Here is a 27,171-nt window from a genome sequence, read left to right as displayed (position 1 = left end):
CTGCAAGATAAGTTTTATTATCTTCATTTCATAAATGGGGAAGATAGAGTCTGCTCAGGGTCACTTGAGGTTTCCCTCTGTGTGTGTGTGTGTTTGTGTTTGTGTTCTAAGTTAGCCCTGCTTGCATTCTGCAGGCTCTTTTTGGTGTGGTGTATCTGTGTGTATGTGTGTGATGGGATGGAATTAGGGAGTGGGTAAAGAGAGATCACATTTGAGGAATGGGGGAACTTACCATCTTGAATCATCAGTTCAGTGCTCCTGGTATCATCCTTTGCTTGGCTTGGGTGACCTTCTTCCTGATTGTCGCTGTACTACAGAAAATCAAGACAGGGTAGAGTCTCTTTGCACAGGGAAACTCTACCGTTCCTAGTCTGATAAGGGCATCTTGGTCGTGGGACCCACTGTCGGTGACCTGTGGTTTGACCGTTCACAGCAGTTGGGCGTGCACTGTTTTCTTGAAGTGTGTTATAAACCTCAGATTCCAGGCATGTAAGACCAGCGTCTGTGTACAGGCCTCAAACAACTGTTGGTGAGGGTGGAAAGGGCAGAATTCATCTCACATAACAAAGAGGGGTGATTTGACTTTTGAGGTCTAAGTAATTTGAAAGCTTGTAGGTAGTTAAGATTTTTCTCCTGCCAAAAGGATCTGGCCTTTTACTTGCCATGATCAACTTTTTAGGTCTTGGCACTCAACACGGGGCAACTGCCTCCTTGGGTGTAGTCAGCTTAGGGTCTCCTGCGTAGGCTCTGAAGGGTTCCCTAGCATCTGTGTTTTATTTACAGGGCCGACGAGGCTGCAGATCATGAGAATGGACTTAGTTGCAGGGCAGGTGCCTATGACTGGGGAGATTGTGTCTAGGAAAGGCTGTCTGCTGTCAAAACATGCAGCTCTTCTTTTATTTCTCTTTTCTGATGAGACATTCCACCCCCAATTTTTTCAGCTCAACTAACATGTAGGCCTCGTATATGGGCACCAAGGGCCTCTGCCCTGGTTTTAGAGGGCCCTGCTCTTATTCTTGTCTGGTCAGGCCCCTGGCCATGGGGTGAGGAGACTTTGGGCCTCTGAGTCCAAACTCCTCCCCCCTTTTTAGATCATGTTTCAGGTACCTGGGAACCCAAAATTCGTTGACCAGATGGCCTGGACAGCTTTTACAGTCTACGTGGACCCTTGTGTCCCCCTTCCTGAGGGCCTTCATAGGCGCTGGTCTCTGTGCCTGAGAGGTAGCTAAGGGACAGCTGTATATGTGTAGAGTGTGTTAAAACTGGGGTGTCATACACATCTCACAAGGTCCCTCTTGCTGAAGGTTGGAGCAGGCTGTGGAAAGAGGAAGGCAGATGGTTGACCAGGCCCAGAACAGTGTGTCCCTGAAACACCCAGTTCCAGGGAGGGACTTGGAGTAGTTCAGGAGTTCTAAAGTTGTACTTGGTCTTCCAAAACGTTAGGAAGATATGTTTGTCAGTTAATTGAGAAGGATAATACCTGTGTTATTGAACAGTTTGTTAGCTTGATTTGTAACTCTGAATATTTTGCCCTATGGTATGCGGGTCCCCATTCGTCCTCTTGCTCTGGGCTTTCCAGTGTATGGTCTGTGGGCCCCCATTCGTCGTCTTGCTCCGGGCTTTCCAGTGCCGCGTGCATCTGGCATCAACAGCATCCCTTTGCAGAGGTGGCAGGTACACAATTAGTTTTTGTCGATTGTATCATATTTTCCCTGGAGTAGAGAGATTGCTCATTAATGAAACAGCTAAGGTTTGTTGGTAATACGGTGTTGTATTTCCTTTGGGAAATTCACTTTTTTGTGGTTTGTATTTTCCTGAAGGAAACTTTGGGTCTGTTCATTTGACTTGTTCTGTCCACTATTTCACTTATACATTCTTTTTTTTTAGATTTCCCAGTGCCTTGCTTGTATTTCTTCCGTGTATTAGGGGCACTAGGACAAGGTGAACCTTATCTGGATGTTTTCTTCTACTATTGTAAATATTTTATTTGAGTGATCCATGGCCTTCTCAAGCCTCTTTAAGGAGAAGAATATTAGAACAGTGCAAAGAAGTAAAAAGCCCTTCTGACACTATAAAAGGTGTAGGACTATCAAAACTAAGCTTTTTTTTTTTAAAGATTGGCACCTAAGCTAACAACTGCTGCCAGTCTTCTTTTTTATTTCCTTCTCCCCAAAGCCCCCCAGTACATAGTTGTGTATCTAGTTGCAGGTCCCTCTGGTTGTGCTATGTGGGATGGCGCTTCAGCATGGCCTGATGAGCGGTGCCATGTCCGCGCCCAGGATCCGAACCGGGAAAACCCTGGGCCACCAAAGCGGAGTGCGCGAACTTAACCGCTCGGCCGCGGGGTCAGCCCCAAAACTAAGCATTTTAGAGAGGTAGGGGTTTGGCAGAACAAACATGAGTGTCTTTGAAGGAAAATGTGGGGTCAGGTGCATATTCTCAGCCTATCCACAGCAACTCTCCATCTGTTAAAGTTGTCAGTCTGTGCAGAAGATTCAGTGACTTTGGAAGAAACTCGCTCTGCTGCTTTGTGGATGACTCCTGGGCATCCTGAAACTCAGCAAAACTTCTACGTAGGGAAATGGAATTGGCCTCATGCTGCCTGTGAGTGGCGTTCCTATCTTGAGCAAGCATCACTCACAAGCCTTCGTGGACAGTTTTCCCAGTAACGTATGTAGCTACCCCTTATTGAGATCTTGCTACTACCTGGATCGTGCTGAGCACTTCACTGTATTATTTAGCCCTTGAACCAACTCTTTGAGGCAGATTTTTTTTTTTAATTTTTTTGGTGAGGCAGATTGACCCTGAGCTAACATCTGTTGCCAATCTTCCTCTTTTTGCTTGAGGAAGATTGTCCCTGAGCTAACATCTGTTGCCAATCTTCCCCCTTTTTTTTTTCACTTGAGGAAAAGTGCCAGTCTTCCTCTATTTTGTATGTGGGACACTGCCACAGCATGGACGCTGACAAGTGGTATAGGTCCACACCTGGGAACTGAATCCAGGCCACCAAAGCAGAGCACACTGAACTTAACCACCAGACCACTGGGCCAGCCCATCTTGTTTTTTATATTCTTATTCTTAAAGAGCACCCTTGAAATTTATAAGCTTCAGCTTCTGCAAGACTCGACCCTATGACTATTGGTGGGATTTGCTTGTTGATTTAGAAAATAAATAAAAAATGCCTCCTCCTCCTCTCCCCTTAGAAACAGAGACCGAAGTCTTGATTGTTACATCACCAAACCAAAACATTTTTTTCTGGGTTTAGCTAAACCCTTTATCATTTTCCTCGTTTAGAGGTCCCATGCCAAGTAGAAAAGAGGTTGTAAATATGTAATTATCACAAAACCTTGATCTTGAATGAAAGGTAACCCAGATCTGACTGTTAGTTTGAGATTAAGACTCTGCCTAGGAGACAGCCGGTGAGGTGAAAGCATGTTGCACTGGCAATCCAGGTGTCTGGGTGACCTCGTTAAGTCCTTTGGTCCCACTGAGTCTCATTTTTCTTTGATGTACAGTGACAGGAATTGGATCAGATCAGATTTTCAGCTTTTTCTGTTCTGAAATGTTTCATTCTGTGTATTAGTAGGGGAAATTATTGAAGTTGACTTAGAAAACATAATCCTTAACTAATCAAAGTAGAAAACTATCACAAGTCCTAACGGGTCAGAACTGACACATACCACAAACATCCACTCGAAGTTTGTTGGAGATGACTGCTATTAAAAAAAGAAAGAGAAACCATAGTTATTTTGAAAATTTCCTAGTGCAGCTGCCTGAGCGTGCATCCTGACTCAGTAGTGTGTTTACTTCAGCCAGCCCTCAGCCTCTTGCTGAAGAAAAGGCTCACTTGGTTTTGGTGGTGCTACCATCTCTCTGTGGTTAATTATGATGTTCTCACGCTTCCCTTCCTCTGAGTTGGTAAAAAGTTCTGTGAAGGGTTTTCCTAAGGTAGAGAATTAGGAAATGTTTTGCTGTGGCTAGGAAAAGAAAGCCCTAAACTACTATGTTTTTTGGAAAAGAAAGGAAACTTGTCTGAATATAGTCTCCTGTTGTCTTTCAAAGATTTCTCCACCACTTTTCCTAAAATCTTCTCAGAAAAGACAGAATTTGCTACAGATTGGCAGTCGTCAGACTGCTTTTTCAGGCAGGGGAGTAGCTGTCAGTCCCATAATTGCATTTCCGGAGTCTGCAGGCACTGGTTAGCACTGAGTAGTGGTCTAACTATTGCTTTGAGTGGCTATCTTGTTACTACGTATCGTATTTGTGTTTTATTCTCTAAAGCCCGTAGTATTGAAGAGGGAAAGACCATATACACAATATGATAAAATTTATCCTCAAATATGTGAAAAGGAAAAAATAAAAACCCAATAGTAACATTTTGTATTCACAAATGCCAGAGCACAGCTTGACAAGCGGTGCGTAGGTCCACACCCGGGGTCCAGGCCAGTGAAGCCAGGGCCGCTGAAGCCACTATGCCACCAGGCTGGCCCCATGATAACAATTTTAATACCTTGCTCTTCAAAGGGTGATCCAGGGACCAGCATCATCAGTGGCACTGAGGATTTATTGGAAATGCAGAAAGTTGGGCCCCTCTCCAGATCTGCTGCACCGAAATCTGCATTTCAACAAGATCTCCAGGTGATTCATGAAGCTCCAGAGGCGCCGCTTTAAAAGCATTAAAGCATTTTCCACAGAGGAGTCATGTGCTCTGCCGTGATTTCACTGGATCAGATCAGACTTGTTTCTGTCCCTGAGGAAGAGAAGGATTCAAGGAAGAGTAGCTCCTAGTTTATGAGGGTGTTTTGACTCCTAAGCTACAAGGCCCATTTTAGCTCTGTAACTAAGGCTGGCAGGCTGGCAGGCTGGCAGAAGAGAGAAGGCTCTGACGGCAAGTCAATGAATGAGTCAGTTTTAAAAGTCTGTTTCCTCAAAGCATCCTTCATGGCCCTTTTCTCCACTGAATGTCCCTTGATCACCAACTGTAGATCCCAGGGGTCCGTTTCTCTGCCGCACTCGCAGCATTTATCATGTTTACTCATTAGGCATTTAATCACAGGCGGCCTTGACATTTGTAGGCCTTTCCCTGAACAATTATACCTTGGCGTTTCTTAAAATATGTAGCACTCTGCTGTGTACAAAGTATGTACCCGATAAATTAATGAATTAATGTCACGTTTTCCAGGAAGTGGTTCTACTCTTCAGCATTTTTTAAAAAATCTTCTTTTGTCTTGAGAAACTTATGTACTCAGTGCTCAGTGAAGAGTCACTAAATTTTTCTTGAATTCCTCAACATTTATTTTAGACTGTTCTGAGAGCAACACTATTGGCTTTTTCATTGATTGGCTCCTGTGTTTCACTCACCATAAGAAAATTTTTTGCACCTTGATTACTTTCGTCTTCAAGACTTGTGGGTCTCTGTCAGTTCTGACAACCAGCTTTTACAACTACTTTCTGATTTTTCCCAATAATTTTATTTTCCGACTTTTTATTTCTCTTGACATCTTAACTATACTTGGCGGGGGAAAAAAAAAGAACAGAAAAAACTTTCCATTGCAACCTATATCTTGTGTTGCTTCCTGTTGCATCAAATCTCAACTTATTCATCAGAATACTTTTCAAACCTTGATACCTAGAATCTCTTAGTCAGACATTTATTTACAACAGGAACCTAGTTACACAAAATGCATAACCAGTTGGTTTCATTTTTGCTCTTAAATTATGCTACCACAATGCAAGTCTGAACTCTTATTTTCTGTCATCTGTAAGAATCTCTTCATTGGTTTCTGCCCATGGACACCCCCTGTCCTTTATCTCTTCAATACACGTACACTAGTTAAATCTCACCCCAGACGTGATTTTGAAAGGCGGCCCCTGCTAGAAAGCCTTCCATGGATCCCGTCCATGGATCCTAGGTGATTACAAAGCTCTCGCCTCCACTTTAAGGTCAGTGGCTGCATCACTATCCCTGGCTCCTAAGACACACAGATGGGACAGAGGAGTGGTTTGATGACCGCGTGCATGGATGAGGCCCACCTTCTGCCTCATCTCCCATTCTACCCTTGTGCATGTCTCAGGCCCCGGAGCCGCGCGAACCAGGCTTCCTCAGACATCCTTTTGCTTTCAGATTTTCTAGCTCATGACTATTCTGCTCCCCCCAGTTTTCCCATTCTTTCTCCGTACCCTGCAACACCCCTACTCTTCTGAAATAATCCCTGGCCTAATGCCGCTTCTTCTGTTGGGTCTTCTGGGATTATCCCGGACAGATTTCCCTCTTTCTCCTCTTCACAGCCCGTCTTAACAGGCCCTGCTTCCTCCCACAGGTGGCCTTGGTCGGCAAGCCACTTGTGCCTCTAAGTGCGTGTATTTCAACTCCCTTACTACAATGAAAACTTTAAGGGAGAGAACCTTCTGTCTGATTCTTCCCTAGCACTCAGCACATATTCTCACTACAAGATTGTTGTTGTTTGGAATTCATAGCTTTCAAAGGCCGGGGAGAAACTGCTTATAAATCTAAGATGGGGTGACAAGATATATATATATGTATTTTTTTGGGGGTAAACTGCTTACTTTTTCACCACCGAGTGTGTCGTCAGTGGCTTTGTTATTTATAGCCACCTGCAGTCTTGTTTGAGAGAGCCGTGGGCTTGTGGGAAATTTCGGACGGTCTGATGTGTGTAAGCTGCTCTTTACAGTGGAGGCTGCTTCTGTCTCCTGTCTTTAGTTTCTGTGAATTTGGGGGAGCTGCCGTCTGTGAGTGTTAAGAGCTGTTGTTTTTCCATCCATCATGGGCCACCTTTGGTTCATTTATCTTCTTCTTGTGCGTGAATCTTTTGTAGAGGGCCCAATATGCTATGACTGTAGAGGTCAGAAAAGTCATAAAGTCAGTCATCGCATCTGACTCAGGACAGTTTTTTGCCACTGCTGCCTTTTATTTGGATGAATCACAGGTTATCTCCGGTTGTTGGGGTTGTTGCAGGGGCCTTTGGATGAAGGTCCTGGTGCAATGGAGAGTGGCTCAAGACACCCTTCTGCCTGCCTGAGGGAAAACAGCCAGATTCACAGGTGACTCCTGGTTGCACTTTCTGGAAAGCCTGTTAAAACAGCACGTGCTAAGGAGACTTAGCTATGAAGGCTTTCTTAGACGGGTGCTCAATAGGAACGATCTCTAAGGAAGGTCGTGAAGGTCGTCGGTCCCCTGCTCTGCCATAGTCTCCATCAGCTCCCTGCAGAGCCACTCTGGATACACGTGTAGTCTAGGCACCAGTGGTAGTGTCCTTCCTGTGCCAGCACAACCTCCAGACACGTCTCCCACCTCCCTGGATCGTCACCCATGGAGCCCCTCCTCTGTGGAAATTCTGGGGCAACTCCTGACTTCATAACATTACTTAGATCCGGACTGTCCATGCCCTACCCGCTCTATCTAGGGGGAAAAGGAGATGAAAGAAGAATTTTATGTCTTCATATTCTGTGGCACTTATTGAAAATGGTTTAGATAGGATACTTTTAATTTCATGTACCATTGGTTAGCTTTCAAAACTGCTGTAAACATTTCTCTCTCAAGTTTTTGGTGATGATGTTGGTGAGGATGTTTGTGGCTATTTATTATATAATCTTTATTCAGCACTGTGCAAGCATTTTGTCAAGCTCAGAGTGTTTCCTCTTACCAGAGTATTAATGAGATGCTTCTGGTGTCTTCAGAGCACAGGAGGGATCTAGTTTCTTAACAGTTCGTTGTTTACTTCTTGAGTAACTGTTGGAGCTCCAGTTAACTCTGTTTCAAGCCTCTTGGCTTTGCCACTCCTCAAGGTATAACATCTTTTCTATTAAAGCAATTGGCTGAATGTTAGATGCCTGTGTTGCTCATGTTCTGCCTGTCAAAACAGTTTTGTTCTTCTCTATATATAAGATTCAGGCCTTCATCTTTAAGGTCTGGGAAAGGAAGCCCAGAACAATACTTGACCTCTGATACAATGTACTGTTTTGATTATGATTAGTACTTTAATAAAATTTATCTAAAGGAGAGTCTCTGGAGTAAGCCTCTGAAAATCTTGGGAAAGTCTGATTGATCTGGCGTCACTTCTTTTAAATTATCGTCCCATGTCACGCAAGATGACGATGGATGCTGACGCGGTTGTTGGGCTCTCTAAATTGAAGTGTTGTGAAGTTAGAAGAAAACGAAGGGATCAGAGTGGGTAGCGAGGACTGTGCTGGTTCATTTGATCAGCGTCCCCAGGGCTGCTGCGGCAGGTCCCAACTTTAGTGAACATTTCTGCCCACAGCCCTCTTCAGTGCATATCTCTTGGGAACATATAAAATGTCTTTTGTTGTTCAAATTGCTGTTAAATTCATATTAAAAGCATAACAAGCATCGTAAAAATAGTCATTTGTCAACTTGTCCAGGCGGATTGAAAAACCAGTGCCAGGAAAACAGAAAAGAGAAGTGATTTGAATAACTTGACTCTCCTTGAGACTCTCAGGGGAAAGAACACCAGTGGGAAAAAAAGTCCAGTCTGATAACTTTGAAGGAAACATATTGGCTGTGTCTGGTTATAATAATTTTTTAATAATCCCTTATGTTAACAGTGTGCTTTATTATCTGTAAAACAGTTTCACTTGCATGTCATATTTAATTTTGGAAACAGCCCTCTGAGATGGGTATAATTATCCTCTTTTACAGATGATATGGAAATGGAAGCCCAGAAAGATGATGCCATCTGAGGCATTGTAAAGTATCACAAATCTGTCTTTTCATCATTCTACCATTTTTAGTCATTGTGTTCCCTCGCTGCTTAATTTCTAATTAAGCTAAGACAAAAACTGTGGTCTCATAAGGTTTTTTATTTTCGTAGGTAAGTTGTAGAAGAGGGGATGGAAGGGTTGGATCAGAAGGCTTGCTCTTTGCCTTGTAAATTAGAAGCCGCGATTAGGACTGGAGAATTCCCTCGTTCAAGATGCAGACCAGTCTTACTGGAGTTCAAACTAAGCCATGAGTCATTTTTCTTTTTCTCCTTTTCTTGTGGGGACAGTTTCCCTTTTAAACACCATGCGGTCTGCCCTCTTGAGGGTTATGTCACCATTGTCAGTAGACAAACGTTGCCGTTTATAAAAGACTATGGCAGTTGCCAGTCCTGTAGTTTTTCTCTTCCGCCATCGCCTCAAGGTCTTAACATAATCAGGGATATGGGCGTCTTTCTGTAGGAGGGGCTTGTCTTTGGCTTCCTTTTCCAGAGCTTCTTAAAGATGTATGTCTGAGTAAAGATAGAGAGACGAAAAAAAAATTGTTTTGACTGGCAGAACACAAGTAACACAGACATCTAACATTTAGTCAAATTACTTTTATATAAAAGAAGTTGTACCTGGACGAATAGCAAAGCCTAATTGTATGACTGACATTTTCAAAGGATATTGTGAAGAGTGACCTCCAGTAGCAGAAACTGCCTTCATTTTCCAGCATACAAAGCTAGTTTATACCCCAGCTTTCCTGCAATTTGCTCTATATAAATGTTATTTTCCCCACAACATAAAAAGAGAAATTGAGTCATGTTGGCATCCTACTTAATTTTGGTTAAGGAAGCACATTAATCAGCTCTCACACTCTAATGTGGACTTCCTTCCCTTCTTTTCCACCATTATTCGTCAGGATGATTTTTCCAATGGTTTGGGACTGAGGAACATTCTGATCCTTCCTCCTCAGTGAAAATTTCCTAGAAAAGATGAGCTTCATTAAATAATGACTGGGTTCATGAATTTATGTTTTAATCGGAGAAATTTTCTTCAAACCATAAGGAGGTTTCGGTGTTAATTTTTTATGCACCTCCTTATTAAAAGGATTCCATAGTAAATCTCTGGAATAATACCTTTTATATAATTCTTTTAAAAAATTTAATTTTTACGTACTGCTTCCTGTTAAGGCAAGTGTAATTGTACCAAGAAAAATACTCAAATTTCTCACATTTCAGAAATCCTTCTTCCGAATTAGTATACAGATGGCGCTCAGTGTCTGTTTAGTGCAATAAAAAAGAAAAATATCGCAGAGAGTAGGAAGTGAAATTAAATTACAGGAATATGTTGGAACTTACAAGTTATCTTGTTTGTGATAGTATTTAGCGTTGTGATTTTCTGGAGGAAAAGCTTATCCACAACTGTTAACTGATCTAAGGAACTATTTACCTTCCTAACTTCTTTGCTAGATTATCTAAAAGGAGATACTCTTTCTCACGTTGCTCTCCTTGAACTCCCTATTCATTTTGCCTGCTGGGGTCAGAGCTCTTTGGAAACTCAGCTTCTCAGGAAACCTCTCCTCAGATCTTTCAAACAGATCTTCCTTCAAGCTATTGTCCCTTTGGTGATTGGCAAGGGATTTCCACCCTTTAAAAAGATAGGAACTTGTAAAATCCGTACTTAAAAATTAATCTAAAAATGATCTTCCAGGAAGAATTTGTACAATAGCAACCAAATGCGTTGGGGCCCGTTATGTTTATGATCCCAGCCCCATCCCAGAGCGTTATTAGAGTTTGAGTCACATAAGAAAATTGTTTGGGTTGGGCTTGACCCTACCTGTCCACATTTACAATAAGGTTGGGTTTGAATGTGGTTTGTACTTTTCCTTAGCAGCCGGGCGAGTCGAGAAAACCTCCCTCATGGGCCTGGCCACCTCTGTCCAGAGCTGCCATGGCCCCTAGCTCTAACTCCTAAGTTTGTTGCTGTTCAGTTCTTCAATTCATATAGAATAAATCCTTTTCTGAACTGTATTTTTTTTCAACTCTGGCTCCACATTGGGATCATCTAGGGAGCTTTTAAAGCAATCCCAATGCCTGACCCAAAACCCTGGAAGTTCTGTTTCGTTCGGCCTGAGGTAGGGCCCTGGCATCAATATTGTTTTAAAAGATCCCCAGATGATTCTGATGTGGAGCGGAGGTTGAGAAACACGGATCCAGCCTAACCTAATAGGTTATAAAGGGGGAATTTGACCAGAGAGGTCAAGATACTTACTTGATGTCTCCCAGCAAAGAAGTACCATTTATTGGGTTCAAAACCTCCCATCTACTGACTTTAAATCAAGTATGACAAATACAAGCAAAGTTTCGGAGTAGAGCTATGGAAGGATCAAAATCCTTTTAGTTCTGGAAACTCATCTCTGCAGAGTGGAATAAATACAAGTCCATCTAAAAGGTACCTCACAATAAAGGTGGTTAAAAATCAAGGCCACAGGAGGCACAGCACTGTGAGTTGGGTTGGAGGTGGGTAGTAAGGATGACTTGTTTTTAAAGCATTTTATTTTATTTTATTCTGTTTTTTTGAGGAAGATTAGCCCTGAGCTAACATCTGCTACCAATCCTCCTCTTTTTTGCTGAGGAAGACTGGCCCTGAGCTAACATCTGTGCCCATCTTCCTCTACTTTATATGTGAGATGCCTACCACAGCATGGCTTGACAAGCGGTGCCATGTCCGCACCAGGATCCGAACCGGTGAACCCGTGGCCGTCAAAGCAGAACATGTGAACTTAACTGCTGCGCCACTGGGCTGGCCCAAGGATGACTTTTACCAGAGAGGAAACAATTGACTTGGGTCTGAAAGGCTGGGTCCAACTCAATGGGGGCACCACTGTCCACTCGTTAGCCCCAGGGTCATACTTCTCCACTTGCTTCAAGGAAACAGGGAAAGCTGGGAAGATGCCTGGGAAGTCTGTCCACCAACCACACAGAGGAGGTTTGCCAGCTCTCCCAAGCTACAGCCAAAGTGGGCAGTTGGCATGCCAACTGCCTTGGGCCTCCTCATGGACACTGTCAGACACCGGATGTTTTTGGAGAAGCCAGTCTCTGAGTCCCTTCTCCCAATCACAGTAAACCTCACAGCTGATAGCAGAGGCACTGAACTCCTCTGGGAGTTCCTGGGAAGGCCATCTTGGGGATGATCTCCTTGGCCTTGAGCTGGTAGATCTTGTGGGGAGGTGGAAATGCTGGGCATGGGGAAGGCAGAATGAGTTAACAGATCCAAGGGTTTCTGATAAGGAGATTGTTCAACAGAAAGGTAATCAGATTATGAGGCCCTTAAATGCCAGGCTGTGCAGTTTAGGCCTACTTCTCTGAGCCACTGGCAAATTGTAAGTAGGGGAATGACATAATAAAACCATCGCAAGGCCAGGAGTTCATGATTTGAAGGTAGCAACTCTCTCTTCTTTTCCCATCACAACCTCCCTATGCATCAAGTCAGCACCTGGGCCCTTCTTGTTTCTGATCCCTCGGTGGGGCTAGGGTTCCATCATCAACACTTCATGATTTTTGAAAATCATAGTTCCTGCATTGCACTAGAAAAGATATGTGGGGAAGCTTTTTAGAGTCCCAGAACCTTCAGTATCCCCACCTCATCTTTAGGTTCCATCTACACCTCACTCCATGCTAAGTAGCCTGCTGACTCCTCTGGAATAAGGTGTGAAGAAACCAGACAAGGACGCAAATTCATTAATTCCAGAGAGTGCCTTCATTTGCCTGGGCCCCACTCATAGACATTTTCTTGACATGTTTGCACCTCAAGTATCTCAAAGATACACATTGTACTTTTGGAATTCTGAAGAATTTAGGGTTTCAATGGGTAGAGCCTCAGCGGAATACTTTTATTATGTCTAATGCCATTTTAACAGGCTTGAGAGTGGGGAGGTTGGCTTGCTTGAACGGCGTATATAAACCACAGCAAGGAATTCCCCAGAGTGGAGAGTTATTTGGGGAGCTTTTTACTTCATAATCTTTCTTACCATATTGGGCTAAGTTACGTCGCCATCTTAGAGAGCAACACTGTTTCAGTAACTTTCTGCAGTGGTGAGTGTAGTTTATATCTGAGCTGTCCAACATGGTAACCGTTAGTCACACATGGTTTGAAATGTGGCAGGTGCAACTAAGAAACTGAATTTTAAGTATTATTTTATTTTAATTAAGTTGAACGTCAATAATGGACAGAACAGTTATAGGGTATCCTTAAATTCCTGTTCTTCTCAAGTCCTCCAAAGAGGTAAATTCAGGTCATTTCTTAGCACCTATAATCATAGTAAAACGGATTAAATTCTTTGTCCTTTTCCACTCCTGTACTTTGGAATTCTGGGCTGTTTCTGTCCCAGTTACGTGATAGTCTAATGTTTATGAAAATCCTCCTTAGTACTACACAATAATTATAATTCTTTGTTGTAGGAGGATCCAGCCGGGCCTCTTTCATCATCTGTGTTTTTGGTTTTCATCTTGAAAGGGCTGCAAAAATCGCATTGTCTTGCCAGAGAAAAATATGCTTCAAGTCTATGGCCACGGAGGGGGAGGGATTATAAACCATTCAGGCTCCTCCTTCTGGGTGAAGAGAAGTTAAAGAGGCAGGTAGGAGTCACTGGGAGAAAACTTGCCCCGAGGGGGAGGAATGCTTTTTATTGGGTTTAGCTTTCATCACAAGAGTCCAGCGGAAGTGGCTTCCCTGAGGGCACTGGGATTTTCCCTTGTGAGTAAATTCTCCCCCCATTGGTCACCCCTCTGCTCTGTTCTTCTAGCAACTCCCCCTTATTTGGCATGCTGTGATTGAAACCCTCCAAAAAACCCTGAAAAGAAAAAGAGCTGGTATTTTTTCTGAAATGTTAATTTGCTCGCTTTAGGCTTATGCGGGCTTTGACTGGAACTTAATCTGTGTGCCTCAGCTCTGCATTATGTTGCCGTCATTGAAATGGGGCTTAATAAGAATTACTTGATCCCTTCGGAGTCAGACGAGCCTTACTGTTTTTGAAACAGTCTTTGATCTCAGGCACAGGGATTTGCGTCTTGAGAGGTTGTGCCAGCTGACTTGAGCCCTCACAGGTTTCAGCTTGTTGCAAACCTAGTTTGGTCCATTTTTCTCACTTCTGGGACCTTCTGCTGCTGCCACTCAGGGTTTATGGGTCTACTATGGAACCCTAGCCCTTGTCCCTAATTGTCTTCTGTCCCTGTCTTAGCAGTCACGCGACACACAGCCAATCGTTTATACAAAACACATTCCTTAAGAAGTTGGGGTGGAACTTTAATTACAAACGACATCCAAGCCGGTAGGCTAGTCAAGTCTCTTCCCAGGAGGACTTCTTTTCTGGCTCTGCCCTACTTCTCCCTGCATGTCCCTTGCAGCCTTTAATTTGAGATCTCCCTGGAACTGAGGAACCCAGGTCTTTTTGGATTTCTTTAGATCAGTGTTGTCCAACAGAACTTTCTGTGGTGACGAAAATTTTCTCTCTCTATCCTGGCCACGTGTGGCTGCTAAGTACTTTAAAATGGCTAGCGGGACTTGAAACGGAATATGTGATTTTATTTAGATTTAGTTAATTTAAATTTTAATTTAAAAAGCCCTGTGTGCTTCAGGCTGCTGTACTATGCCGTGCAGCTCCAGATTGTCCCCTGGACATCAGAACAGTGTGTCTTGAGAGAAACATCTTCTCTTGGCTGCTCCATGGTCCTCCACCTTCATGAACCAGCTCTTCCAGGAAAGGAACACATTTTGGCTTCTGAACTACCTTCTTTGTACTGCTAATTTTGACTGACTCAACCTTGAGCTTTTTATTTTTTTTAAACTGTTCACTGACTATTCACACCCTCTACGCCTGGGTTCAATAGATCTTTTTTTTCTATTGTCCTATTTCCTCTGTGAGCATATTTTTATACCTTGTCCAGCAACTGGAAATATGCATTGATTTTTTACAAATAACAGGAATTTATCAGAAGGGTAGAAGGTTTCTCTTGGAACCTGGGAAGGGATATGAGACTTGGCTTCGGAGGACAGAGGGAAATGGAAAACTGGAAAAAGTGTTTATTGAGTAGCAGGTAGTGTGCAAGAAGATTCTGGAGTAGAGCAGTGAGCTAAACAAAGTCCCTGTGTACAAGTTAGCAGATAGGATCTACCAATATGTTAGGGATGAAAAGTGCGGGGTAAGCGGCAGAGAGTGATGGTGAGTGTGTGTTATTTCAGACGAGGTTGTCACATCTCCATCTGAAGAAGGCAGATATCTGGGGTAAGAACATTCTAGTTGGAGGGAACAGCAAGTTCAAATGCCCCCAAACCAGAGTGTGCTTGTCATTCCTTCCTCTCCTTTCCACTCCCCCATGGTCTCTCATCTTTGCTTCTCTTCTTTTGCATTTATAGACACGTTTTTACACTGGACTCCACAAGAACTGGAGCTAGTCTGCAACACCATTGATGTTGGTAAAAAGATTAGACTGAGATGGATCAAAGACTGTGAAATGTAGTCCAAATGTACTTTCTTGGTCACCTCTGGGGCCATGTGGCATTTTACACGTCTCGGCTCTCACTCCAGCACTAGGTCAGTTTAACGAATAAGATTATTTGATTGGAGGGCAAATTGAAGGTGCAAAAGTTAACTGCATACAAGAGCTTGCCTAAAAAGTCCTGGGATCTAGAAAGTATCTAGTCAAAGGTAAATCACAACATTTCAACATATCGGTTACTTATTCCACCCTTATCCCCACCCTGAATGTTATTTCAGTATGCAAATGTGGCCTTTCCCCATGGATGGAAGGAGTGCATTGTATTCCAGCACTCTGCGAGAAGAACACACTTCAAGGTCTTTGAGTGTGTGGTTCTCATTTTCTGTATTAAAATAATGGCTGGAATCTATCTTGACTCTACCGCAGCCTGTTGACAATCTAGCAACGTCATGGTATAAATGCTCTTCTCTCGTCTCACCAACTTTAGTGGGATTCTTAGGGCTTGGAGGGGAGTTGACTTTTCACTCATCGGAGGGTAGCATCACCCAGATCGCGGCTACTTAACCTCATGCAGGGCCTTTTGCTATTTACTGCAAATAACAGTAAGGTCACGACAGCAATGAGTAATGCCCAGGAAAGGCAGAGATCCGCCTTACACTTTCTCATCCAACTGCACTGTGAGAAAACAAGCAAAGTTGCCCAGTTTAAGGGCAGATTCTCAGATTTCATTTCAAATTTCCTGCCCTTTGTTGTCAGTCCTTGAAGCCTTAACAATGCTTGAAACTTGTTTCTTTTTTATTTTATTTCCTCTGCTTGAAAAACATGGAGGGGGAGAATTCAAAGTGTTTGGTGTTATCTGAGAAAGTGAAGTGAATCTGAACGCGCCTTTTAGTCCTCTTGTGTCAACTAGTCAAGGGTCGTTTGGCTGCTGCTAGTCAATTAAAAACCTCCCCTAATTCTTTTAGAAATGGATCACTGTTTTAATATAACGCTGAATTTACGCTAGGAGTGGTTTCCACTTTCATTTCCTTAAAATTGACTATGTTTCTTTTCCTTAATTTGCATTTTGGGGAAAGTCAGTCTTGAATAGATGGCATAGTAGAAGGAGCTTGAGTTTGAATTTTGGCTTTTGATTCAACCAACTTTATCGAGCCCCTTTTGTGTGGCAGACCCTGGACTGAAGCTATGGTCATAGAACAGGACGGATGGTGGTCCCTGCCCTCGTGAAGCTTATGGCCAACCTCAGCAAGTTACTGAAACATTTGTCTCTTTTGTAAAATGGTCATACTACTACTAATCTTCCATAACCATTTGGCCCACATAATCAAGGCATTGATCAAGCAATAGGATGTTTTTACGCAATCACACCTTTTGTTATTATTACTTACCGTTCAAGCTGAGCCTCGAGAACATATGCAGAGAAAACATAGACCAGAAACATCAGGAACGTGCTGAAGGTTGTTGTTTTAAACTGTTACAGTAAATGGCTCTGCTCTAAATCAGAGTTTCCTCCACATCCCCCATAAAATTAGAGGAAATGCCTACAAGGGCAGGATGGAAAGTGGTCCTTTGTCACCTGACATAATTTTCCTTCCTTCCAACCTCGTGATGCACAAATGACACTGTGTTTTGTTCTTGCAAGACTGATCAGCTGCAGTGATCAGGTGTAAGTCTGTGAATGAGTGTTCAGGGGGGACGTGGTACTTACACAGCATACTAAGAAGTTGCAGAGAGTGAGTTTCTCAATTAGCAGAGAAAACAAACCAAAATGTAAATCACACTGCTTGATAGTCCTGAAGCCATTTTTCTTAAAAGCTGAAACACAGCATTTCGTTCTGTGTAATCAGGGCTGCCAGGCCTAAGCTGGGACATATTTGAATTTGAACTGTGAATATTTTCCAAAATGAAAAGACCTTAAAGATCATTGTGCTCGGCCCACTTATTTGACTAGTCAGAGGACAGATGCGAGAGTGGTTGCGTAATCGCCCCTGAACACGCCGCCAGCTCAGACAGTCCAGGGCCTTCTCTCCTGCAACCTTTTTCCACTCCCAGTGTGGTGAATTCTCCTCCAGCAGAAATCATATAGCAATATCACATGATTAATTTTTACATGAGTAAATGGCCTCAAGGAGAAGAGATGAAAGAATATTGCTTTCTATACATCTGAATGGCAAGAACCTTCTTAACTAGATGCTTAAAAATCTAGTAAAATTGTTGCTCAGATTCTTCTTCCATTCTCTCATCAGCTGTGAATCAAAGTGTGGTAGTTTTATTTCCTTGAGCAAGAGAGCCAAACATAACTTTATTCCAATATTTTAAAATTCTGTAATCTTAAGGCGTCTCATTGCCTCCCCATCTCTGCATGTCAAACTCACTAATTTTATTAACGTTTCCAAATTACACACTAAGCGTCTTAAAGCCAAAACAGATCAGCTCTCGCCTGTTGAATGTGCAAGAGTCAGCAGAGGATTTGAAAACTGAACTTGATCTTCAAGTTACTGTCTATTTGCCACACAGTAAGGTTATGAAGCTGGCTATGGATGATATTTTAAAACCGGATTATTTGGTTCTAGAAGGGTTGTTTAAAGATCCTAAGCACTCTTGAGGACTTCACTGTCACAATGATTGATTCCATTATATCTCTGAAAGCTTTGGAACATACTGATAACAAAAAGTTATTATATTTCAATTTGTCTATTCAGTAAATTTCCTGAAAGATGTTTTAGAAGTCATCAAACTGCTGCATTGTATTGATGGGTAGGAATAGATTTACCAAACTCTTAATTATCTTGTGGTGCCTTTCCTGTAATTTTCTTTTGTGAGAGAGAGTGTTGGATGCGATGTTACTTTCCTAACCAGAGAGTGCTTGTGTGGCACTTTTTATTGTCTGGACAATTTTCCCATGGACTTCGAGAACATCTTCTCTTCATCTTGACCCCAGAGAGGACCATTTCGTAGGTCAAGAAACAGAGGTTCTGAGAAGTTAAGTGGCTTGCCCTTGGTCCCGCTGCTAATACTGGCAGAACCTGCACTCCCTCTCAGGTCTTTGACCGTAAAAACTCTTGGACATCACCAAGCTGCCCTTACTATATATGTCTCCTAAACTAAGTGACATAATTACAAAGAACCAGAGCTCTTTTCTAAGAAACTTAGCTGCTCCTCCTGCCCCTACATACTCCCCTCAACTCCTGTAGGCCACACTCAGTGTCTTTGCTTTCTTCTGGAATGGGTGGAAAACTCTGCTCTTAAACTTTTACAATGGGAATATCTATTCTATTGTTAGTATCAGGAAGGATGAGAGGTTACAGGTGACCTGTGGCTTTGTCTCTCATTAGCTCTCTCTCATTGACCTTGGATAAGATATTTCACATCTTTGACCCTTAATTTCTCATCAATAAAATGGTGATGACAGAAATACATGATTGCTGTGCTGAGTAAATGAAATAATCATCACAACCCTTAGTCCTCGACTATGCATTTGGTTTGCATTCAATAAATGGTGAGAATGGAAATAATAATTATTATCCCACACAAATCTGATTTCTAAAGTAGAAAACTTTTCTTTTTCTGGAACTGAAATGTGAGTATCCACATTAGAGAATCAAACGCATGTTAGAAAATATCCATATTAAGAGTCGAATCATGAATTTTTACATTCCAGTTAAACCTCCAGTATTGGAAGCGAGAATTGAATGGACACATTAAATAATCATTAATGGTAAAAATTCAGATGGCCCACAGCGGCCAGGCAGAGGGGTGGGAGACACAAGGGAGGGGCAGGGATGAGGCAAACGTGAAGCTCTTGGCATCACCTCAAGGGGCACCGCCCCTCGCCGCCAGCTGACTGTGGTCACGGGATGATGTAGGCCCACTGTTGCCAAATCTTTTTATTTCCCTAAGTGGAGTTAGAAATCTGGCTTTTCCTGTGAAATATCCTAATTTAAAACTTTGTTTCACATTTTAAAAAGAAAAGAATTTAGGCCAAACTGAACACACCCGTGGGCTGCCCCTGGCTCATGCACCCCCACGTAGCAATCTCTGCTGTAGCATCGCCCAGCCTGCTCTTCCAAGGTATTTGGTTGTCAGAAACCAAGCATCTCGGACCTCACCCTTGAAAGGACTGCCTCCTCCGACTGCAGTAGTATTTCTGGCCCTTTTCCAGAGCATGAATATAGGAATCTGCTTTGACTGCTATTTTCACATACTTAGTAAAACTGAAGTTGGAAAACCTTTCAGGCACCGGGCACGCACCGGGCACCAGGACTCTGCAGCACATTTTGGAAGGTGGGGGCTGGGGACAGCTCCGCAGAGAAATTTATAAATGAAAAGCCCAGTCTCACAGGAAATTGATATCCAAACCAAATTCCTTGCTTAGTTGAAGCAAATGGCTCATCGCCTATTTTTCTGACTCTCTAGTTGCTACCTTTTAAAAAATCGCTTCTTACCAGATTTTGTATTAGTTTTTGCATTAAAGCTGCCTCAGCACTTTGAGATAAAGTATTGTCTAAATCCTAAATGAATAACTTAATTGAAAAGCACGTCTTCCTGTACACCTTTTTCCACTTCCAAAGTTCGTTTTCATAACAATCAGTTTTGTACATGTTTTTCATTCCTTGCAAGAGCATAAGCATCTGGAGGAAAGGACCATGTCTTATACTGTCCAACCTTTCCACAAGGGTTTAATATGGAGGTGCTCACAGATCAGATAAATAATGCACATTTGTTTATGTCGGCTAATTTTTCTGGTATGCAACAAATTATTTTAGCTGAACTGGAATGTTACAACACTCCATAAATTGTGTGCTCATTATCTTGCCTCTATCAGACTATTTACCACTGTTGTTTTGACTGTCACCAAGAGAGTTAGTTAATCATCTTTTATTTTCAATAATCTCTGGGTTATTTCCCTTGTTGCTACAGCACACTGTCCAAGTCATTAACTGAGGGAGAATTCTTCCTCACTTACTGTTACTTTTTGTAAATACACTTAGTATTACTTTAAAGCACTTCCCTGCAGAAGCATCGTTGTTATGTTGACAATCCATGAAATAGTGCCACATTCTACTCCTTCACTCTACAGACTATCTTGTTTACACTGATGCGCTTAATTTTTTCAGCTAGTTTTCACTTTTCCAGAGCCCCAGCCCCTGCATGCTCCTGGTTTTTGCCTTCTTTGAACGTCTCTCGAGTTAGGATTTGCCAGCGAAACGCACTATTAAAATCAGCTTTCTCAAACATAATCTAAAATTGCCTAGTATGGACAGTGTTATTTGCTGCAATCTGGACGGTGGTGTTTCCTGCAAACTGCTCCCTCAGGACAGCTTTCAAAAGTATATTTGATCCACCAGATTCCTGTTAAAACGAAGGGAGGTGATGGAGAGAGCTAAAAGTTTTTCAGCTTTTTGAATAACGCAAAAGTGCTAGTATTCTGACATACTGCCTTTGGCAACAGCATAGGTATTTCCATCTGCAAGAATCATTTTAAATGTTTGGGTTTTGGCACCTGATATGTGACCTGATTCTGGGATATATATCCAAAAGAAAAAAGGCAAATTCAGCAAGTGTTGGGAGAACTCAACTGAACTTCATGCTTCAATGATCCAAGAAATTCAGGGATAAGCAGGAAAACTGAGTGTGCATATTTGGGAGTAATTTGGCATTATTGGGCTGGGGAGTGTTAAGTAGGGAAGGAGTCAATTGAAACATCAGCTCAGTTATTGGATGCTTGTTACTAGAAAAAGGCAATGGCTTTCCCACTCAGCTACAGCTTGTTTTATTCTATATTTAGCTTCCTTAAAATTTCCTTGTGAATCAAGTTTTAAACATCCTAGTTTAAATTTACAGTCAAGTTTTCAATTTAAAGTACCCTATTGGATTAATCTCTTTGAAACATCCCTTAATGCCTTCATTTACTTGTTTGGTGAATATAGATTTATGTTTATGCAGTTTTCTTAAAGCAATCCATAGTGAACTATTAAAGCTCATTGAGCCAAAAGGCAACTGAAACCCAAACCCTCAAAGCTAAATTCCTTCAGTTGAGCAAGTCAAACAGGGACGAAATCACACACACACACACACACACACACACACACCCCTCCTCTCAGTTCATTCATAATTACGTACATGATAGTGAGTTTAGGCTGGAGTTCTGTTGAGATGGTCTGCAACTGTCCAGATTCAGTGGTTTACTTCCAGCCTTTGACTTCTAAGTTTGCAAACGAGGGACTGAGTTTGTTCAGTTCATTTGCAGAAGAGAGTATTTCTGTCATGAGATTGGGTGGACCGAGTGTGGGATTCTGTTCTTGGCTGTTGTGCTTCTGCTGGGACTGTTCCTGCCTCCTCAACTCTCCTGGCGTAAATCTAGTTTTGGTGAAGCCAGTCCTGTGAGCCACACGCACACATTTGTCAAATAATTCTCTGCCTTTAGAGATCTGCCCTCTAGATTCTCTGGATCGCCCATTTTTTGGCTCAACCTCTCCTGGTCTGAGCTGTATAATCTACCCGGAATGCCTTTTTGTCCTTCCTCTGCCTCTCAAAACCACCCATCTTTTCAGGGTGGACTCTTGCATGAAAGTGGGTACTCCAGCGTCAGCTGTCTCTCCTTTCCTGACCTCATGCTTGGTTTTCAAGGCTGCCAGTTCACACTTTGAGTAGGAAGGCTGTGGAGAACCCATTTGTTGACTGACCATTATTTCCAAGTAGGTTGCATTTGACAACTTTGCCTCTCAAACTAGAATGAAAGCCACAGTGAGCAGGGACCAACCTGATGTTTGTTTTAAATCTCTTACTGTGTGGAGGGTATCACAGACAGTTGATAAATCCTTAATTGTTAACCTTGTGGTAGGCAATTTCAATATGGAGAAACATCTATCTTTTCTTACTGGGTTTTTGACTAGAATGATTTTACTGCCATTTCAAACAGATTTTAGGGTATTAATTACATCATCTTTGGAAGGTTTTTAAAATATATATTAGAAAACATTTGCATGAAAAGAAGACTTGATGCCTTCAGGTCACTTATCTCTGTTTTATCCTGCCCACATTCTGGTCTCCTCTTAATGAAGTGATGGTTTCTCCAGCACTGATCCTGGTGCCCCAGAAACCATGTGGGACTGTCACTTGAAGGAAAGCCTCAGCTCTCCTGCTCTCAAGATACTATTATCTTGGGGAATGAGCATTCAAATACAACTTTAAAACTAAAAAAGAATTGCATTGTGTTAGAATTTCCAGTTATGTAATAGATGTTCAGAGAACGGAGTATTCCTAAAATATCTTTGACTTAATCACAGTGTGTTTTTTGTTTGTTTGTTTATAGGAATTGGCCAAAGTATTTGATTCACTTGGGAATGTCTTCCTTTCGTGAAGAGTTATGTGGGCACTCCTCGAAGGTTGCTTGACTTGTTACTTTGCTGTGGGTGGGAGGACGTGTGGGACAGGCCCATGGACTTGTCCCACCAGGTCTCAAGGGCCCTGCATGGAGCGCTTGTTGCCAGAGTCCCAGCTCATGGCGGCTGTCTGCCAGATGGCTGCCTCAGTGTCTGCCTCTGAAATGCCAACTGCAATTAAAAGCCTTCCTTCAGAGCACAAGTCTTTCAGTTCTGGGTCCATATGGTGATCAGAGCCTCTGGGCCTGTGGTCGTTTGAGGCCAGGCTCAGGAGAGAAGCAGATGGAAAGAACTGTAAATGAGACATGCCTGTAATAAAGGTGAGGAATAGGTATTTGATTTTGCTATATCCAAAAGAAGTGGAGAAAGGGAAATAATGGCCAGTCAAAAACTGTGTTCTCCATAACCTTCCTGCGCTATAAACTGGCACCATCGCCATCACCTGGGAGCACAGTCCTGGTTCCTGTCTGTGGGGGTCAGTTCTAGGAGTACGTGGCTAGGCCATAGTGTCCAGTTCTTTAATCAAACACTGATCTAGGTGTTGCTGTGAAGGAACTTGGTCAATGTGATTAACAACTACAATCAGTTGACTTTAAAAAAAGGCGATTACCCTCGAGAATGTGAATGGGCCTCATCCCATCGGTTGGAAGGCCTTGGGAGCAAAAACTGAGGTTTCCTAGATAGGAAATTCTGCCTCAAAACTGTGACATCGATTCCTGCCTGAGTCTCCAGCCCGCCAGCCTGCCCTGTAAAGTTCAGACTTGCCAGCTCCACAATTGCCTGAGCCAATAGGCCACCCCACACCTGTGGGTTAAACATATTCGCAAGGGGTCCGTGTGCTTATTAACATCTGAGAAGCACTGCTCTGAGGCACAGTGAGTTCTCTTCGCCGGTTGCCATGGATTATTCCTGAGATGCTGCACTTAGTTGTCTCAATTTTAGTGGTCCTGCTATGAAATACATAGCACTAAGCAAGACATCCACAGGTGTTTGTGAAATAAATGTGTTCTTAATGGCCCTCCAACAAATGCCACAAAACAACAGGAGATAGATGCATGAATTCAATGATACATGCATCCATTTCAGCAAAGCATTTAGTAGTATTTGTGGAATCTTGAGATTTTGCCTAAGAGTTCAGCTAATAGGAGACACTCTTCCAAAGATGTGGACTAAGGATTCATATGCAAAATTCCTAATATGTATCTGGAAGAAGTCTGAACCTTATTACGCGGCTCATCTCTGATCTTGCGAGACAACAGGACAGTTCCAGAAATAGACCCAGTGGAGCATTTACTTAATTCATATTCTCCAGAACTGGAACCTCTGTGTGTAGGCAATGAGTTGGGGAACACGTGCCCTGAAATGAGGAAGGTGGTTTGACCTAGACTGAAGGGTTTGCTGTTACTCATGTGTCTGTTTGAAGAGAAGTGAAATATGATGGGCCACGTGATACTATCATATGCTGAAGGCAGCTGCCCATGGTCACTTCCTTTACTGAAGGACCTTCTAAGTGAGAGATGTTCGTATTGGAACTTCTTCCTGGGACATTAGGAATCGCTGTTTTGCCTGTCACCGGTAGAAAATGCCCTAAGGATGGTCAGCTGCTCACAGAGGGTCTCTAGGCATTAACATATACTGCCTTAATATGAGACCATCTTAACTGAAGATGCTTAGGAGAGTCATTTCACAGCCTGACTTGGAAGTAATTTTGATGCTGGTGAGGGTTTGCTGTAGGGTTAACGTGGAGGCTTTGGTTGTGTTGTTGCTGAGAGTAATGTCCTTGTTCCTGGCTAGTCACATGCCTGCGTTTACTTTTCCTTCCTTTGACTTCACAACCATCACGTGTTAAAGAGAAGCTGTTGTTTGTCGTTTGCTGTGTGAGTTCATGACAGTGACTTCTTCTCCTGTGGATCGGGATGCACAGATGCAGTGGTGCATCCAGGGAAGACCATCACGACCCCTGTCCCCACTAGCCCTGCACCCACTCCGATTGGCAGGTGCTGCTTAGCTTGTTATGAGTGACCCTTGAGGACTCTGGGGTTGGCCTAGGATTCTTTGACTGGGGCTTCTGAGCCTTTACGGAATCTTGAACCAACTGTCTGAAATGGTGAGCATCAGTTTGTATGTACTTCTCTCTGCTCCCACACCCCAGAGTGAGTCCATAATCTTTTATCAGCGTTAGGTGACCTGCTCCCCCAAAGACTAAGAGTAGCTTTGCCTCTTCACTTACCTCTCTGTCCCACCAATACGCACGTTCACAAAGGAGAATACAGGCTTATGGTGAAGGCTGCACAGGTATTTGCTTTCTCGAATAGTTAAGGTGGGAAGCGTCCTGAGGTCGAGTAATAGGGAATGGCTGGGTGGGGGCACTGTGATGAGCGTGCCCTGTGTAAAGTCTTTCAGATCTTTCAGACTAAGAAGCTGACCAGGCTCACATGTCTGCTCACCTCAGAAGTGGTAGCTTTTTCCGTAACAGGAAGAAAAATGAGGCCTCTGGCTGGCTACGTCGCAGATGATCATTGACAACTTAGACGCCTTAACTAGCACACAGTAGGTCCCTAATACATGGAAGTTCCCAGTGCACACCCTCCCCTCCCCCCATATGCCTGTGCCTCCAAGGATGGAGTAAAGATGGCTGTTTGCGTTTTCCCCAAAATTCACTGGAGCGGTTTTCTCCCCTGGTCTCAGGGTAAGGCAGCATGGATTGTCCAGCTGCACGTCTCCAGGGGCCCCCATCTGCACACACTGCAGTCTCAGTGGCCCTTCTTTCTCCTTTCTCTTCTTCTTTTCTTCCTTTTTCTTGATGCTCTTTTTGTGTTTTCTCACTGTTGCTTGTGTTCCGCAGGCATCGGATCAGAGCCACTTCTGCTTGTCAACACGTCTGTGGCTGCCACCGCTGCTTCCAGCACAGTCTCATCTGTTTTCATTTCTCTCCCAGCACTCCTGCCTCCTGTCACTTTTCTCACGCTTCTTAGCTTTTGTTAGAAAAGCCTTGGCCGGCCCCGGAAAGGATGCCTGTGCATCCCAGGTGTACAAGTGCCGATCGCCCAGCTTTAGATGCTTGTTATTCACAAGGAAACTTGTTCCAGCTGTCTTGAGGGCTTCCCTTCACCATCACATAAGTTGGATACAAATGTGTTTCTGTGGGATAAGGGGTGTTTTTTTGCTGCTTTGTTTTGTGTTGGTCACGTTGTTGTCAACTAATTCTAGGTCTGAGTTCTCTGCCTTAATTGCGCGCTAGAATCATGTGGGCACCTTCTAGAAATCCTGATTCCCAGGTGACCCTCCAGAATAATTAAATCAGCATATCTGGGGGTGGGACCACTTCATTGTTTTTAAGGCTTGGTAGGTGATGGATTCCAACACATCTCCAACGTTGCTCACCACTAATCTAGGCTGAAATACTAACTTTTTGGAAAGCTTAATTCCAAGTCACACAGGCTCAATTTTATATTTAAAAACAACCAAGCTTCCTCACCAGCAAATAGATGTTTGTCTGAAACATACTGTTGAAGCAAAAGAAATCAAATAAACAAACATGACCTAGCTTTCCTAGCTTTTATGTCTTGTAGGGAAACCTAAAGAGTTAAATTAGTTGTTTCACAATGATCCAAATCTCACCATTGCAGAAAAAATACATATTCATTGTTGCGTTAGTCCCAAATGTAACACAAGTTTCAGAGAGCATTTGGCCCGTATTTTTAGCTAAGCATAGAGCTCTTGCTCTGGGAGGCTTTGAGAATTTCAAAATAGTTTGTTACCTAAAAATACTCTTCCTGAAATGAACTCGAGGCCTGAGAGGGATGAATGGGTTTATTTTTTCCTTCTATATTTAATGTTACCACAAGAAAGCAAATCTTAAATTGCTGTATGTTTATATTTTTAGAGACCCAGCAAACAGGTGTTAGGCCCAAGCAACCGAGATGTGTGTGAGGCAAAGCATTGATGACTGGAAGCTACAATTCAAGGACCAGCATTGACCTTGAGAGGCACTGAAACTGTGCCTCTGGCTTTAGGCGGGAGCACACCTAACCTGGGGAGCCGGGGGGCGGCTGTCCCAGCCTCACCTCCAACCTCCTAAAGGCCAACGACTAGTCTAGTGCCACATGCGGTCTCTGTGCTTCATCTTTTTACTCCAGGATATAAGTGTCTTTAGGTTCATGTTTGTTGACCAAATGCCTAATGGCCTGGTCTTACTTCAACTCACTCTCCAAACTCACGCCTTTAATGACCACCATTGCCAATGGAAATGTTTCTCATTGAGGAACAAGGTGGGCAGGGGGTCTGTACTGTGTTTATTCCCTCTCTGCCCCAGCATACGTGCCGCTGCAACAGTCTGGGTTCAATACGTTATTGGTGACTGTGAATGAATGTTGCCTTGTAATCACACTCTGTGACGTGAGTGAAGAAAGTCTGTATCCTTTCCCTCTGGTATAAAGGGCCAAATGTTCATTCCTTTATGGCTGTCTCTATTCCCTTGTTCATAGGTATTTTGGGATATCTTCTATGTGACAGGCCCTCTTCTTGGCACTGGAGACACAGCGTGTGAACAAGGCAGATAGGGTCTC

The 27,171-nt window shown here is 43.0% G+C and overlaps 1 protein-coding gene and 1 long non-coding RNA gene across 6 annotated transcripts in view; one reads left to right on the top strand and one right to left on the bottom strand.

The window, feature by feature from the left end:
* The window catches only part of TGFBR2 (transforming growth factor beta receptor 2), a 109,734-nt gene that overhangs the window by 5,533 nt on the left and 77,030 nt on the right, over nucleotides 1-27,171 (top strand). The window lies entirely within an intron of this gene.
* LOC138918072 (uncharacterized) lies at nucleotides 8,819-21,458 on the bottom strand. Its single transcript, XR_011427012.1, has 2 exons — nucleotides 21,342-21,458; nucleotides 8,819-9,248 (listed from the first exon to the last, which is right to left on the bottom strand). It is a non-coding gene; the product is annotated as an uncharacterized lncRNA (long non-coding RNA).

This window comes from Equus caballus, chromosome 16 (assembly GCF_041296265.1).
Source record: "Equus caballus isolate H_3958 breed thoroughbred chromosome 16, TB-T2T, whole genome shotgun sequence".
Lineage (NCBI taxonomy): Eukaryota > Metazoa > Chordata > Mammalia > Perissodactyla > Equidae > Equus > Equus caballus.
Note: the sequence above shows the minus strand (reverse complement) of the source record. Positions and strands in the feature narration are given on the sequence as shown.